Source organism: Pinus tabuliformis, chromosome 9 (genome assembly GCF_031772625.1).
Source record: "Pinus tabuliformis cultivar Carrire ecotype Pingquan chromosome 9, CPIR1, whole genome shotgun sequence".
NCBI classification, from domain to species: Eukaryota; Viridiplantae; Streptophyta; class Pinopsida; order Pinales; family Pinaceae; genus Pinus; species Pinus tabuliformis.
Genome location: NC_142307.1, coordinates 1,736,318,651 through 1,736,335,312, shown reverse-complemented (window position 1 = coordinate 1,736,335,312; position 16,662 = coordinate 1,736,318,651).

The following is a 16,662-nucleotide window of genomic DNA, read 5'->3' as shown; positions in this document are numbered from 1 at the left end:
TGATTGCAAGCTCCTCATCTCTTTTGCATTATTTTGACATCATCTGGTACCATTCGAACAATTTTGCAATAAGTGATAACATTAGCTCCAATTGGGGACAATGCCTTGCTAGCAAGGTGTTGAGAACCTACAGAATATTAGCCTTCTATCCATTCGGCATGGAGTCATTTTATCGAAGTATATAAAAACAAAAACAAAAAGGCATAAAGAAATAAAAGTATTATTGATATTTTACAATGGCTCACTGGTATGCACAATGGGTGAGAAATGGACCTCTTAGTGCTGGAAGTAAAGCTTGAGGAATTGCCAATTTACAAGCAGCTCAAGCATTTCATCCTCCAACTTTTCCAGCAAGAAAGTATTGTTTCTCTTTTCCTTAGTAATCTTGAAGGGTCCAAACCATAAGGGATAAAATTTTCCATTTTTCCCTTTGTCTTCTCTTCTCACATCCCACCTCAAAACTAGATCTCCTAGCTGGAGAGGTCTATCTTTAGCCTTCTTATCGAACAAAGATTTTATTTTTTGTTGGTGTTTGATTAACTTGTGGTTTACCTACTCTCTATTCTCCTAGAGCTCCACTATTTGATTTATCCTTCAAGTCAGGGAGTTTTGTTCTTCTTCCATATATTGAAAACCAGCATAGCAAGTTGTATAGGGAATATAGCTACTTTCCCATAGATTAATTTGAAAGGAGATTTCCCCGTGGATATTTTAGGAGTGACCTTGTCTTTCCATAGGGAAAATTTTAGTTGGGAGTCCCAATTTCTCTGGCTTTCTACAATTGTTTTCTTCAAGATCTTCATTACCATTTTGTTGTAAGACTCAGCTAGTCCATTTCCCTGAGGATAGTAGGTAGTAGAGTGGCCAACTATAATGTTTGATCTCTGACAAAAGTTGATAAATTTTGCAGACTTAAAAACCTGAGCATTATCAGTCACAATTTTCACAAGACACCCAAATATGGCCAACATATTTTCCTCCAAAAATTATATGACCACAGTGTCGGTTCCATTTCAGGCTGGGATTTCTTCCACCCATTTTGTGAAATAGTTAGTGGTTGTGATTATCCACTTGTGTTAGCTGCTGAAAGGGGGGTGTATCTCTCCGATAAAGTCCAGTCCCCATTGCCTAAAAGGCTCTTTTATACAAACATGGATTAATGGGAGTGGGGCTAATTTCTCCTTCTCGATGAACATTTGATACTTCTGGTAGGCCCAAACATAAGAGTGAACTTCTCTGAATAGTTTAGTCCAATATAATCTTGCTTTCAATGTCTTATACATGGTGGTCTTCCAGTTATAGTGTCCCCCATAAATGCCACTATGGAAATCATCAATTAGCCTTTGAGTTTATGTTTCTACCAAACATAAAAGTAGAATTCCAATGGGGTCTTTCTAGTATAGTTTCCCATGGGATATAATAAACTTATGGGCTTGTAATCTTAATGCTCTATACTTGGATTTACCCATCTTCATTGGGCACCTCAAGAATCGCAGATAATGGATGACATCCTTATACCAGGAAGATGTTTCATATTTGATATGGGCTTGATATCCATTTCGTACTCTTGGATTTTGGCAATCCACTTACCTATTTTTCCATCACTATCCCCTTGTACCAGGATGTCTTTAACAATTGTTGTTGGAACATAAGCTACAATGTTAGAGTGTAAAACATAAAATATGAATGCCTTCAAATATTTGACCCAAGCATAAGCATGTTTTTCCAATATATTATATTTCAATTCATCCTCCTATAGCACCTGGCTGAAGAAGGCTATAGGTTGCTCGTGACCTTCATTATTATTCTGCAATAACACAACGGCTATAGTATGAGGGGGGGGCAAAGGAAAAGATGTAAAATTGTTATGAAACCAGCTCAAGAAAAAGATAGAAAAAAGATAGATCAACGCCTTAAAATTCAGCCTCTTCGAGGGGGCAACCTCCTTTACATTACATAAATGAACAATTCTTGGATGATTCAAATGACAAAACCTCCTTTCTATATATAGGAGTCTAAGGAGTCACAATATAACCTAGCCGACCTAACAATAATAGTATAAAGCCACAAAAATAACAATAGAGGGATTCTATGGGGCACAATAATAACAATATGGGGACAATAGGGGCACAACAATATTAATAAGGGGTACAACTACAATAGTAATGGGGTAATCACTAGTATTATAGGGACCCAACATGCCCCTCTCCTTCAAAAAAGTGTTGTCCTCAACGCTTGAGTAGTTTTGGATGCTTCTATATAAAATTCTCATCCTCCCATGTGGAATCTTCAGCAGATAAGTTCTTCCACTTGATAAGATACTCTGAAATTGATCGATTTCGTGGCTGTCGAGTTCTTATTTCTATGACTGCTTCTGGTTCCAATATAATTTTTCCTTCCTCGTCAAGTTCTGGCAATATTGTTTGAAATGGGAGCTTATCACCTATAACCTTCTTTAAACATGAAACATGGAAAACTGGGTGCAATCGAGAAACTGCAGGAAGCTCCAATTTGTATGCCATAGTACCAACCTTTTGCAACACCTTGTACAGACCATAATACTTTGGTGATAATTTATTATCTTTCTTAGCTTGCTTGAGGGACATTTGCTTATATGGTTGTAGCTGTAGGAATACCCAATCACCTACATCAAAACTTCTTTTGCTGCGATGTTGAGTTGCCTGTTGTTTCATTCTATTCCGTGCCAACACGAGGTTATCCTTTAAGAGTTGGAGGACTTGTTGTTGATGTTCGATGTGATGTTCCACTGCTTGAACCTTAGAATTTTCTCTTAAATATGATGTGATGGATGGTGGCTGATACCCATAAAGTGCCATAAATGGGGTCATTTTTGTTGTTGTATCGAAGGAAGTGTTATACCACCATTCAGCCAGAGGCAACCATTTGACCCATTGTGTCTATTTATCAGATACAAAGCAACGAAGATATCCTTCCAAACATTTGTTTACTATCTCAGTTTTCCCATTAGATTGAGGATGATAAGATGAGCTATGAGCTAACTGAGTACCAAGACAAGAAAATAATTTTGTCCAAAAATTTCCAGTGAAAATGGGATCTTTGTCACTTACAATAATCTTTGGGTTTCCATGTAGCTTTTGAATTGTTTCCATAAATGCAGTAGAAACTGTACTGGCTTTAAATGGATGTGATAATGCAAAAAAGTGTGCATACTTGGTAAGTCTATCAACTACCACCATGATGACACTCTTTCCCTCAGACTTGGGTAAACCTGTGATAAAATCCATTGAAACCTCCTCCCAATGTTGGCTTGGAATGGATAAAGGTTGTAATAGATCCGATGTCTTAATTGTTTCAACTATATTTTGTTGGCAAACCAAACATTCTGCCACAAACTTTTGAATATCTGATTTAAGGCCATCCCAAAAAAATTCCTTCTTAACCCTGTGGTAAGTTTTTAAAAATCCCGAGTGCCCTCCTAAGGGAGAAGTGTGCAATTCCATAAGAATCTTTTGTTTTAGTTGGGAATTCTTACAGAGGTATAAGCGATCTTTGTACCATAACGAATCATTTTTCCAGCTAAATGTATCCGACGTACTGGAATCTTGTTGTAACTTTTGAATAAGTGCCCACACTTCTTCGTCATTCTTCCATTCCTCCCTTGCTTCGTTTATCCAATCTGGTTGGATAATAGAAATGGCGCACAACAATGCTTCCACATCCTCATCCTTTCTTGAGAGTGCATCTGCCACCACATTTTGCTTCCCTTTTTTGTAGATGATTTCAAAGTCATAACCCAACATCTTTGTGACCCACTTTTGTTGCTCTTCAAAGGATAATCTTTGTTCTAAAAAGTATTTAAGGCTATCATGATCCGTTTTTACCTTGAAGTGTCTTCCCATTAGGTAGGGTCGCAATTTCTTAAGTGCATGGAGTATTGCCAACATTTCCTTCTCACAAATAGCTTTGTGTAAAAACTTTCCCTTGATTGGACGACTTTCAAAAGCAATGGATCTTTCATCCTGCATTAAAACAGCATTCCAATTCGCATCACATTCCATAATAAAGGTTTTTGTGAAGTCTAGTGTAGCTAAGACAGGTGCTTGTCACATTACCTCTTTAAGATGTTCGAAGGCCTTTGTTGCTTCTGGAATCCATGAAAATGCATCTTTCTTCAATAGTGTTGTTAGAGGTGCTGCTATTCTAACATAATTCTTAACAAACTTGCGATAATACCCTGTCAACCCGAGAAATCCTCGCAGATGCTTTATGGATGTGGGAATTTTCCATTCCTTAATGGCTTTAATTTTGCTAGGGTCTACCTTAACTCCTTCATGAGATACAATATGACCCAGATATTCCACCTCTTGTACTCCAAAGAAACATTTGGATCTCTTTGCATATAATTGTTTCTCCTCTAATAGTTGTAGCACCCTGTCAACATGTTCAACATGATCCTTCCAAGACTTGCTGTAGATTAGTATATCATCAAAAAATACTAACACAAATTTTTGAAGGAATGGTTTGAAAATTGAATTCATCAAACCTTGAAATGTTGAGCGTGCATTGGTAAGGCCAAAAGGCATGACCAAAAATTCATAATGACCCTCATGAGTTCTAAATGTTGTTTTCGGAATGTCTTCAGTCTTCATTCTGATTTGATGATATCCTGAACAAAGATCCAACTTGGTGAAGTAAATTGATCCATGCAATTCATCTAGTAATTCATCAATGACAGGAATGGGAAACTTATCTTTAATAGTGAGCTTGTTGAGCTCCCTATAATCTGGACACATGCGCCATGATCCATCCTTCTTATGCACCAATACTACTGGAACAGAGAAAGAACTTTGACTCGGTTGAATTATACCAGCCTCCAGCATTTCTGCAACCATACATTCAATTTCATTCTTTTGGGCATAGGGATATCTGTACGGCCTGATGTTTGGAGGAACACTTCCTGGAATCAGATGAATAACATGATCATGATCATGAATAGGTGGGAGACCTTTGGGAGTCTCAAATACCTTGGAATGATTGTCCAAGACTTTTTGGAGATCTGGAGAAATAGATGATTCCAATGTGGAAACATCTAGTGAGCATAATTTTGCAATTACACCTTTTTGTTCCTTTTTTAGAATCTTTTTCATACCGTTAGAGCTGATTATCTTTCCAGTTTCCATGCAATACCCCTTAATTCAACTTCCTTTCCTTCCACAAAAAATTTCATGAAAATTTCTTGAAAATTAAAAGCTATTGTACCCAAGGATTGTAGTCATTGGACTCCTAATACAACATCAGCACCTCCCATTGGAATGGAAAGCATTGGGCTAGTCAATACATATTCTCCCATGGATAGCTTGATATTATGGCACTTTCCAGAGAAATTTATTGTTCCTCCATTTGCAACCATCACTTGACACTCTGGTGCTGGATATAAGAAGCTATTCGATTCTTTTGCTACCTTACAATGAATAAAATTGTGGGTACTTCCTGAATCAATCAACACTATTACCTTTTTCTTCTTGATTTTTCCTTCTATCTTGATGGTTTGAGGAGTGGTAATTCCCGCCAATGCATTACAAGATATGGTCGGATTCATTTGTTCTTCATCTAGGCTTTGTTCCTGGAGTATATCCTCTTCTTTTGATCTTTCTTGCTCCTTTTCTTCTTCCTCTTCACAATCTATGTAGAATAATTTCTTCTCAGCACACTTATGACCTTTAGTGTATTTGCTATCACAACTGTAACAAAGCCCTTTTGCTCTTTTTTCTTCCAATTTTTGTGGTGTCAACCTTATAGGTTGTGGAAGACTAGTGGCAACAACACTTCCGTCTTTATAGTTGTGAGTGGTATGCTTCCTGGTTGCCATAATTTTGCTTTCCATTTTTCTTGCTAACCTGAATGCCTTCTCTAATGAATCAGGTTCCCAAAGGCAAACATCATGTTGGATATTATCCTTTAAAGACCCTATGAACACATCAATCCTATGCTCCTCTGGAGTATTTTTTACCCTTATGTTCAACTTTTGGAACTCCTCAATGTGCTCCATTATTGAACCCTTTTTTTTGAGACTTATCAATTGGCTAAAAAAAGTGTTGCTTTTTGTATCCTCATAATGTGCTATCAATTCTTCCGTAAAAATTCCCAAGTGATAAATTGTTTACGAGAGCAAAGCCATTGAGACCATACAAACTAATTTGGTTCCAAATATAAAGTTGCAAACGTACCTTTTGTGTGTTTTGCACATTATTGAGATCGAAAAATTGCTCCATCTGTAATATCCATGTTGCAGGATCCTTGCCATCAAACTTCCTCATATCGATTTTTGGAATATGGTGCGTCTTCGATCCAACATTAGAGTCTATGAAATCATGATTAACATTTCCTTTGTTTGCATCATGAGTTTCCTTTCCTCCCCTTTCACCATTAGTAATTATTTCTTGTAGAAAATTTGTCAAATCTGCCTTCAAATCTATCTTCAAATTGTCAATCTTGGCTTCCATGCCCTTTATCTTAGATTCCACTCCATTTATCTTAGTTTTTGTTAGCTTTTGTGAAAGTGAAATTTGTTGCACTTGGTCTTGTAATTTTGATATATCATGTAGCATTTCTTCCTCTTCTTCATGAGTCATGCTAGAGCTTTCAGATTTCTTACTAGGTGTTTGCATTTTCTTTCCTTGGGGCATCAATTACCGATACTAATGCTCTACTATGCCCTTTGAATTCCTTCAAAATAATTTTTCAAACCAAGCTTAAGCAAAAATTTAAAAAATCTACACACCTTTTTTCACTTTGTAGGAGCTCGATATTGCCTCTGATGTATCTTTGTAATTTCGAATCATCAAATTTTGAAATTGTGACCTATGGTAGCCCTCTATGTCCTATTTCCAATGCCACCAGTCTGACCCCAATTGGATTCTCCATTGAAGAGTTATGCCAAATCTCCCACAGTGACCTGATTATAAACTAATTCAGTAGAGCAAATTTGTACGATGTGCCACGTGTCCCTGTTTTGACCTTTGGCTCTAAAAAATATATACAAGAAACTATAGTCTGTCCTCTTTCTGTACCTTCTTACAAAATTTCAATCCGATGCTCAGAGAGAAAGTTATGATGATTTTCCCCAAGTCACCTGTTTGGAATGTAATTCAGGAGTCTGCAAAAAGACCAACTTCCTCAGATCATATCTCCACAAATATAGCGCGAAATACTTTGAAATTCGGACCTGAGCTTCAGAGCGATGTCTTCTCAAATGGGTTTTTTTGTAGCTTCTGAAACATCGCAGAAAAAAAATTATAGCGAAAATTCCACGATGACCTTTTTGGAGCAGCGAAACCCTAGAATCCAAAGCTCTGATACCAATTGTTATGAAACCAACTCAAGAAAAAGATAGAAAAGATAGATCAACGCCTTAAAATTCAGCCTCTTCGAGGGGGAAACCTCCTTTACATTACATAAATGAACAATTCTTGAAGATTCAAATGACAAAACCTCCTTTCTATATATAGGAGTCTAAGGAGTCACAATATAACCCAGCCGACCTAACAATAATAATATAAATCCACAAAAATAACAATAGAGGGATTCTATGGGGCATAGTAAAAAAAATATGGGCACAATAGTAATGGGGTAATCACTAGTATTATAGGGCCCCAACAAATATGGTATCGAATAATCTGAGCTAACTAACACATGAACCTTTGCAAAATCTCTCTTGATCCTAGAGAAGGATTCCTAGGAATCTGGGTTCCAATTTACTTCGTTCTCCTTCTTCAACATCTCCATGATACCTTTCACCATCTCTAGATAATTGGGTATAAATATCCTCAAGAACTTAATCCTTCCCAAGAACACTTGGACCTATTTTTTATTTCTAGGTAGGGAAATGTGGTAGATGGCTTCCACATGATTAGGATCAATCTTCACCCCCACTTGTGCTACTATATGCCCCAATAAATTACCTTCGCTCAGAGTGAACTGAGATTTGTTTGGATTTAGAGACAACCCATACCTCCTACATTTCTCAAAAGTGAGTTTCGAATGCTCAATATGCTCCTCATATGTTTTAGAAAAAACTGTGATATCATCCAAGTAGACCACAACTAATTTGTCTCTCCCACAAATGCTATATCCATGGCCCTTTGGAAGGTTGCTCCTACATTTATAAGGCCAAATGGAATTATTGCATACATGAAGGTCCCCCAGCATGTAGTGAATGTAGTTTTCTTTTGATCATCGGGATGCATTGTTACCTTATTATATCCTGAGAAGCCATCCATCATGGACATCTGAGCTAAGTTAACTACATTCTGTAATATATAATCCATTTTTGGCAATGGGTAATTGTCTTTTAATGAATCTCTATTGAGGTTTCTAAAATCCACACATAGTCTTATCTCTCCATTATTTTTCGTAACAGGAACCAGGTTTGCCACCCAATATGAGTACCTCAAGGGTATAATGATATTGGCTTGAAATAAATTCCTTACTTCCTTCTCAATGGATAGGAGTAAAAGGTGGTTGATCTATCTAAGTTTCTGCTTACAAGGCTTCATTCCAATCTTTAAGGGAATCTTATGTTGAATAAGATTTGTATCAAAAGTCTTTAAATCATCATATGACCTAGAAAATACATCTTTATAGGTTTTAAATATATTTAAGTACATTTGTTTATATTGATGTTGGGCATGGCCCAACTTGGTCCAAGTTTTGGGTAAAAGACCCCGCAGAAGAAGGAGTGGACTGCATGGAGATAGTGAAGATATATTCATCACGTGGTCTTTCAGGGCTTTAGGGATGGGAAAAAGCCCTTATTTTGTAACGGGTATCGGGTATTAGTCCTTTTTTCGTGGATCCATGGTATATGGTCCATGGTTTTTTTAATGACGTCAAGTATATAAGTAGATTTAATACTTTGTAATCGAAAATATCATATCATGTGATCATAAGTGAATTGAATCTCTATATTCGCATATGTATTCTCTAGTTTTGAGGAAGATTCCATAGTTGAGTGTACGAAGGCCTAGAAGAGTCTGTAGTTGAGTGCGCAAACCACCTGTAACTGGGTGTGCAGTTCGAAGAAGTATATGTACTAAAGCTTTATATTAATAAAGGAGAAGTTTTGGCAAAGAACTGCATTTCTTTATGTGTTCAGTCTTTGTTGTTGTTAGTATCGTTATGCATGCTTTTTACTGAATTGCATGAAAGAATACATGTTATACTAAATCTACCATTTGATGCAATAAGGGTAATTCTATAAAGACAATCATCAGCATGAAGTTATTTATGTATGTGAAGTTATAAGATCAATATAAAGTAGAAGTAAATACACGACGCCAATGTGCAGATATCCCTTTGGTTACAAAATCATGGTTCTGCAACCTCCCATAACTACGTCGGGTGAGAATGTGATATGCTTGCAAATCATTACCAAAAGGAACAGTAGTTGAGGATTTTTTTGGTGCGCAGCACACTCTGAACCTGGGTCAAGCCCCCTGTAGTTCCAGTCTTCGCAGCCTGTCACCAGGGATCAACATGAGCTCTTATTATGTCTAGTTTTGTTAGATGTTTTGCACATGATGTTCAGCACAAAACATGTCACAACTATTCCCATCAGAAGAAGCTCGAAAAAATCTTTCCAACGGTATATCACGCTCCCATAACCGGTTTCTGGATTAGAAGATATGAACGAAATGAATGAGCGATTCTTGGTTATGCATGTTTTGAGGTCAGTGGCTGCACACAATGACAAGTTTAGTACAAAATCAGTTTTTGAAATAATGGTAAAGAATTTTTCAAATGTAAAAGAGGCTTTTGTTCATCACATACCAAATAACAAAAATATCCTTCAGTTTATGCACAGGTGCTACTATGTTGGAGATATACAGTGATATTTGGAGCCTACATTAAAACAAAGCAAAATTTTCATATTTTTTACTGTTTTAGTCATTTTAGTGCGGGGCCATTTTACAACAAATGGAAAGTAATTTTTCAAAACCCAAGGATTTTTTTGTTAATAATGATCCATATAAAAAAAACCTCTTTCAGTTTATTCACAGGTGTCATGGATTGGGATATGTGACTGGATCTTTACAGCTCATTTTCACAGATTTAAATTTTTAATGATTTTTTGTTTTAGAGATGATTTTGTGGAACAGATTGCGAGAAACTGGAAATGAATTTCCCAAATTTTAGAGGTTTTCCTCCAACATGACCATATATACAAAAACCTCTTTCATTTTTGTAACAGGTTCTATGGTTTAGGAGATATGAGTTCATCGTCAACACCTATTTTCAAAAATTCGGCCCAAGTTTAATGTAACTCATTCTATTTTGAAGAAAATGGTTGAGCTCAATCCCTTAGTACAAGGATGATCAAATGTATATATTTTATGAATTTCATAGTGTAGGGGTTGGAATTTGGTAGAAGGTTGGACTTTTGAGAAAGCCTTGAGCTTCATTGTACACTCATATCAGCATTTTGGCTAAGGAATCGAGACCAGGGTTTGCAGTACTCTTTGGGATCCATGTGGCAATTTGTCTTGGTACAGTGTTTTCCTTTGTAATTATGAATTTATTTATGTGATTGTATGCCATTATCTCTCTTATTTCTTCTCAGCTAAATCAAACAAGAGTGTAAGTAGAATCCATTGAAATTGCAGTGCTCTACTTGAGGTTTGCTTTAGTTTCTTGATGTTTTCAGCTGTTTGGAGAGGATCCATGACTTTCCTTGCCCTATTCAGCTCCTCACCTATCTAATCCTTCATATAATTCAAATTGAAGTGCCAAAAACAATTTCCTACCTTGCCCCATTGAGACCTCTACAAGATTGAGCCTTAATCCCCGCACCCAAAATCTACCTTTCCATCTGAGCCAACAAAAACATCATTTTATTCAATCAAACTCTCTTGCACATATACCTAGCCTAAGATCAGTATTTCTATCAGTCATCTCAAGCCCTCATCGATTATAATTTGCTGAGAATGACCCGGAGAGAGCCCTCTCTCGACCTGGTAGGGCTAGCTAGCAGGTTAAGCGTGGTATGATGTTGACCTGGATCCTACCTTCCTCAGCCTAAGGTAAATCTAGGCACTAACATAGTGGTGACCATACTAAGGAAAGAGATTGTTTTTTTGTTAGTGTTCTTCATTTTATAAACTACAGACAAGTCTGAAGATTAGCCAGGTAGCCTTCGAAACGCTTTTGCTTTGCATTAGAGCAAGTAGATAAAAGCTACTTCAGTCAATCTCCGGTCTAGTTTATAAACTAAACATCTGACTTGCAAATTGACCCAGTACAATTTTGTAATCAAGTTCAGATCTGATTGCTGATGGTGACAATAGTCAGACACATATGAAGGTTGAAATCATCTACCTAGTGACTCCACTGTTCGAAGTCCCGAATTTCAAAGTATTGATGATGGCTCCACTGGCTAAATGAAGGACTCAGATGTTTCTTCTATTTGTTCAAGGTATTCATGTATCGATTTTTCTAATCTTCCTGGTTTTCCTAATCAATTACCAAAGGATGCATATATTTTGAGCAATGGCCCTAAATTCAATGGGGAAGATCTGACCTTGACTCTAGAACATATAGAACATTTTAAAACATTTGTGGACATTCTTAGAGTTAAAAAGGAAGATGTCTTCATTAGATTGTTCTTTGATTCATTTCAAGGTAAATGTAGAAAATGGATTGAAGGTTTTCCTATCAGATCTATTAAGTCCTTTGAAGATTTTTGGCATATCTTTCTTGAAACATGGATGGAGAAAGAGAAAGAATTAAAAATAGAGGTGCCTTCTATTCAAGGTTTTAGAAAATGGGAAGATATGTGCACGGATGATGAGGTAGATGAGAACTTTGCTTCATCTCTTTCTTCTTATCTGAAATCCTGTCAATGCAGCCATGAAATTAAGCTCAATTTTTTGCAAGAGTTTGCCATCAAAATTGAAGGAGATATAACTGAATTGGAGACCCAAATACAGTCCCAAGATCTAGACTGTCGAGTCCCATTCTTTGGGGATCTTTCTCAGTAGAAGGAACAAAAGGTAAGGCTGCCCGTGGATATTTGCATTGATAGTTTGTAGCTGGAAGCATGCATTGAGGAGTTGGGGCAACAAAAAGAGTCTGGTTTTTTCGATCCTATTGCAACGTACATGGAATTTTTTTTCAGTTTGAATGATAAGTCAGATTGTCTTTTACACAACCAGACTCGTTATATCCATGTATGGCTGTCAGCATTTGCATCTGTGTCCTGGTTGAAGCACTTTCAAGCAGCATCCATGTCACAGTTACTTGATTGATTTATATGGCATTACAACATTACTTTATCTATCAATTTTGCAGCAAAGTGGGTTAGATTTATACATAAATAAGCTGCCCGAGGCAGCATTTCAGTTTTCGGTATTTGTTTATGTACATGTTTCAGTATGTATATGTTTTTGGATTGGTATGAGTTGTTTTGGGTTTGCAGTTGTTTGACCATCCATGCCAAATGGAAGAGGCACTGTCTTCTTTCTAGAGATATGTAGTTCTTGGCACCTCCAAGGAGCTGCCATCCCCAATGGAGCCGATGTTAGTTCCAGTCGTCACAGCCTGTCACCAGGGATCAACATGAGCTCTTATTATGTATGGTTTTGTTAGATGTTTTGCACATGATGTTCAGCACAAAACATGTCACAAGTATGTCCATCATAAGAATCTTGGAAAAATATTTCCAACGGTATATCACACTCCAATAACAGGTTTCTGGATTAGAAGATATGAACGAAATGAATGAGTGATTCTTGGTTATGCATGTTTTGAGGTCATTTACTGCACACAATGACAAGTTTAGTACAAAATCATTTTCTGAAATAATGGTAAGGAATTTTTCAAATGTAAAAGAGGATTTTGTTCATCACATACCAAATAACAAAAACCTCCTTTAGTTTATGCACAGGTGCTACTATGTTGGAGATATACAGTGATATTTGGAGCCTACATTAAAACAAAGCAAATTTTTCATATTTTTTACTGTTTTAGTCATTTTAGTGCAGGGCCATTTTACAACAAATGGAAAGTAATTTTGTGAAACCCAAGGACTTTTTCGTTAATCATGATCCATATAACAAAAACCTCTTTCAGTTTATTCACAGGTTTCATGGATTGGGATATGTGACTGGATCTTTACAGCTCATTTTCACAGATTTAAATTTTTAATGATTTTCTCTTTCAGAGATGATTTTGTGGAACATATTTCGAGCAACTGGAAACGAATTTCCAAAATTTGAGAGAGGTTTTCCTCCAACACGACCTTATCTACAAAAACCGCTTTCATTTTCATAACAGGTACTATTTTTTAGGAGATACAAGTTCATCTTCAACACCTATTTTCAGAAATTAGGCCCACGTTTAATGTCACTAATTCTATTTTGAAGAAAATGGTTGAGCTCAATCCCTTAGTAAAAGGATGAGACAATGTATATATTTTATGAATTTCATAGTGTAGGGGTTGGAATTTGGTAGACGGTTGGACATTTGAGAAAGCCTTGAGCTTCATTGTACACTCATATCAGCATTTTGGCTAAGGAATTGAGACCAGGGTTTACAGTACTCTTTGGGATCCATGTGGCAATTTGTCTTGGTACAGTGTTTTCCTTTGTAATTGTGAATTTTATTTATTTGATTGTATGCCATTATCTCTCTTATTTCTTCTCAGCTAAATCAAACAAGAGTGTAAGTAGAATCCATTGAAATTGTAGTGCTCTACTTGAGTTTTGCTTTAGTTTCTTGATGTTTTTAGCTGTTTGGAGAGGATCCATGACTTTCCTTGCCCTCTTCAGCTCCTCACCTATCTAATCCTTCCATATCATTCAAATTGAAGTGCCAAAAACAACTGCCTACCTTGCCCCATTGAGACCTCTGCAAGACTGAGCCTCAATCCCCGCACCCAAAATCTACCTTTCCATATGAGCCAACAAAAACATCATTTTATTCAATCAAACTCTCTTGCACATATACCTAGCCTAAGATAAATATTTCTATCAGTCATCTCAAGCCCTCATCGATTATAATTTGCTGAGATTGACCTGGAGAGAGCCCTCTCCCGACCTGGTAGGGCTAGCTACCAAGTTAAGCGTGGTATGATGTTGGCCATGGATCCTACCTTCCTCAGCCTAAGATAAATCTAGGCACTAACACCTCCTCAAACCAACAAATGGTTCCATTGATGGGACTAGGATCTGCTTAAGGGATATGTTTTGGCATCTATCAAAGAAATATATTCAGGAGTGGGTTGAACAGAAAGAAAGAGAATTTGCAGAAAAAGAAAACAGAAACCCTAGATTATTGACTTAAGACTGGTTGAATAAATACATTTACAAATAGAAATACGAATATTCTTTGGTTCATTCCACATTAAACTGTATGAGTGGGTATCTAAGTTGACCAAGCATAAGACTTGTTTCAAAGGTGAAAAACCTAAGGAGTGGAATCCTGATTTGATACAGTGACTCAAAAGAATCGATAAAAGTATATCAAGGGTTGTTGATTTATGGATCGATAGAATTTTGGTAGGATTTATCACTGATTTTGTGATTGATGAGATCATGTCCTATAGCAAAGCTGAATGAAGATTCTTCAAAGGAGCACGAGGTAAGTTCTTAAATTATTTGAAGCTCTAGATTAAGATGTTATTATGTGAAAATTGGATTCTACGATGCAGTCAGATTAATGTTTGGGTAAAGAAGAAATAAACCAGAAAGAGGAGCTACACGAAGTGGGAAGTGATATAGAACAGAGTTGAAGAATTATATTAATACTGACTATAGCCCTTTGTTAGGATCTAAGAGCGAAGAAGAAATAAGTAACCCTACAACCCCGCGACATTCCCCTCCCCATCCTGAAGGCACGTCAAAATCAGGAGTTGAGAAGAATCAAGGTGCCTTTGGGATCCCCCAGTATACCCCATCCCCCTCCCCATACTTCCCCTACACCTCCACCTCCACCTTGACATAGGCCATCGAGAAGAAGAATAATGGCTAATGACATTAAGCTACCTGTATTTAAAGGACTGGGATCAGAAGAACTTGATCAGTTTTGGTTCGTAGCTGATGCAATATGGACAATGAGATAGATTAATAATGATTATATACAGAAGGCTCACATCGTATATGAAATACTAGCAATTGAGTTGAACGATATGTTTAATGAAATTAAGAAATCACTGATAGCAGAATTCAAGAAACTGAAATCAGAATCACAATGCATCACAAAGCTAAAAGAAATCAAACAGGCAGCGACTGAATATGTGTGGGAGTTAGGTCAATGATTCAAGGTGTTGATGAGTTAACTAAGCTTTGAAATACCCCCACAGTAGCATAAAGAGTGGTTCATAGTCATGCTACAACCACATATTAGGTTACCATTGACACAGCAGAAGATCGTGATGCAAGGTGAAGCATTGGAGATTGTGATGAAGCTGGAAGCTTCACCATTGGAGATACTCACGCAGAGTGCAGAATATACAGAGTCAGCTAGCCAATCTGACCTTGGAATTATAGGATCTGAAGAAGGGTAAATAATTCAACCAAAAAGATCATAAGTATGGTGTACAAAATGCAAAGCAGAGGGTCATTATAAGGATCAATTTCCCGTTCAGAGATATTATTACAAGTGGAGTGCCTAATCCAGTAAATCCAGGATTGTGGTGCGATATTTGTCAAACAAGAGGTCAACATCACTCTCAATATTGCTACCTATTACAGAAATATATACAAACATCGAAGTAGTTGTTTTGCAACTTCTGTAGATTAGTAGGCCATGATGAGAAAATTGGCAAAGTTATGACTTAATGATGGAGAACGCTGCTGATAGTTATAGACTGTAAGTTGAAGGACATACACATGAAGAGAAAGGACAACACATTGGTCAAGGATGATTTCAAGGATGAGGAGGATGATTTAGTTGAGGGTGTGGCCATATTATCTGTTACAACTGTCGACAGGTCGGACACTTCACAAGGGACTGTCAGAACCCGACAACAACCTGCAATTACTGTAAGTATTGATCATGTGATAGAAAAATGTCCCGTCCTTATTTCGAAGCTACATGAGAAAAAAAACTAGCAGCTTGCAGCAAATTTCCAAATGATGAACGTTTAGCCAAGAGAAGATCAATCGCACAATGGCATTGTAACAAGAAGCGGAACCATGACTGGGAATGATAAGGACGATGGGAAAAGGGAAGCTAAAACTACATGGGTAACAAAACTATTGAAAAATATCCTGTATTTGATATCCTGAAGGAAAAGCAAGCATTCATGGAGGCAAGGTGAATTTTTATGGATAATCAGGCCTCAACCTCTACTACATAGCCAACTCATAAGGATAACTATGAGTTAGTACCGGTTGCAACACAGGAGGTGGATCTGAATATCTTGAAGTCTTTTCTACAGACATGCATGAAGCTATTGAGAAATTAGAAGGTTGTTAAGGAATTACAGGAACTGACAAACTCTTATGCTTCTAAGGAGGTACTGCAAAGCGAGATGCACACAGTGAATAATTTTCATAGACACAAAAAGTGAACTGGGAAGGAAATGAGGATTATAGTGTAGATTGGAGAGTATGACATGGACCAGGTAATCTTGGATCTAGGATCTGATGCCAACGTCTTACGAAGGAAAACTTGGAAATTGAT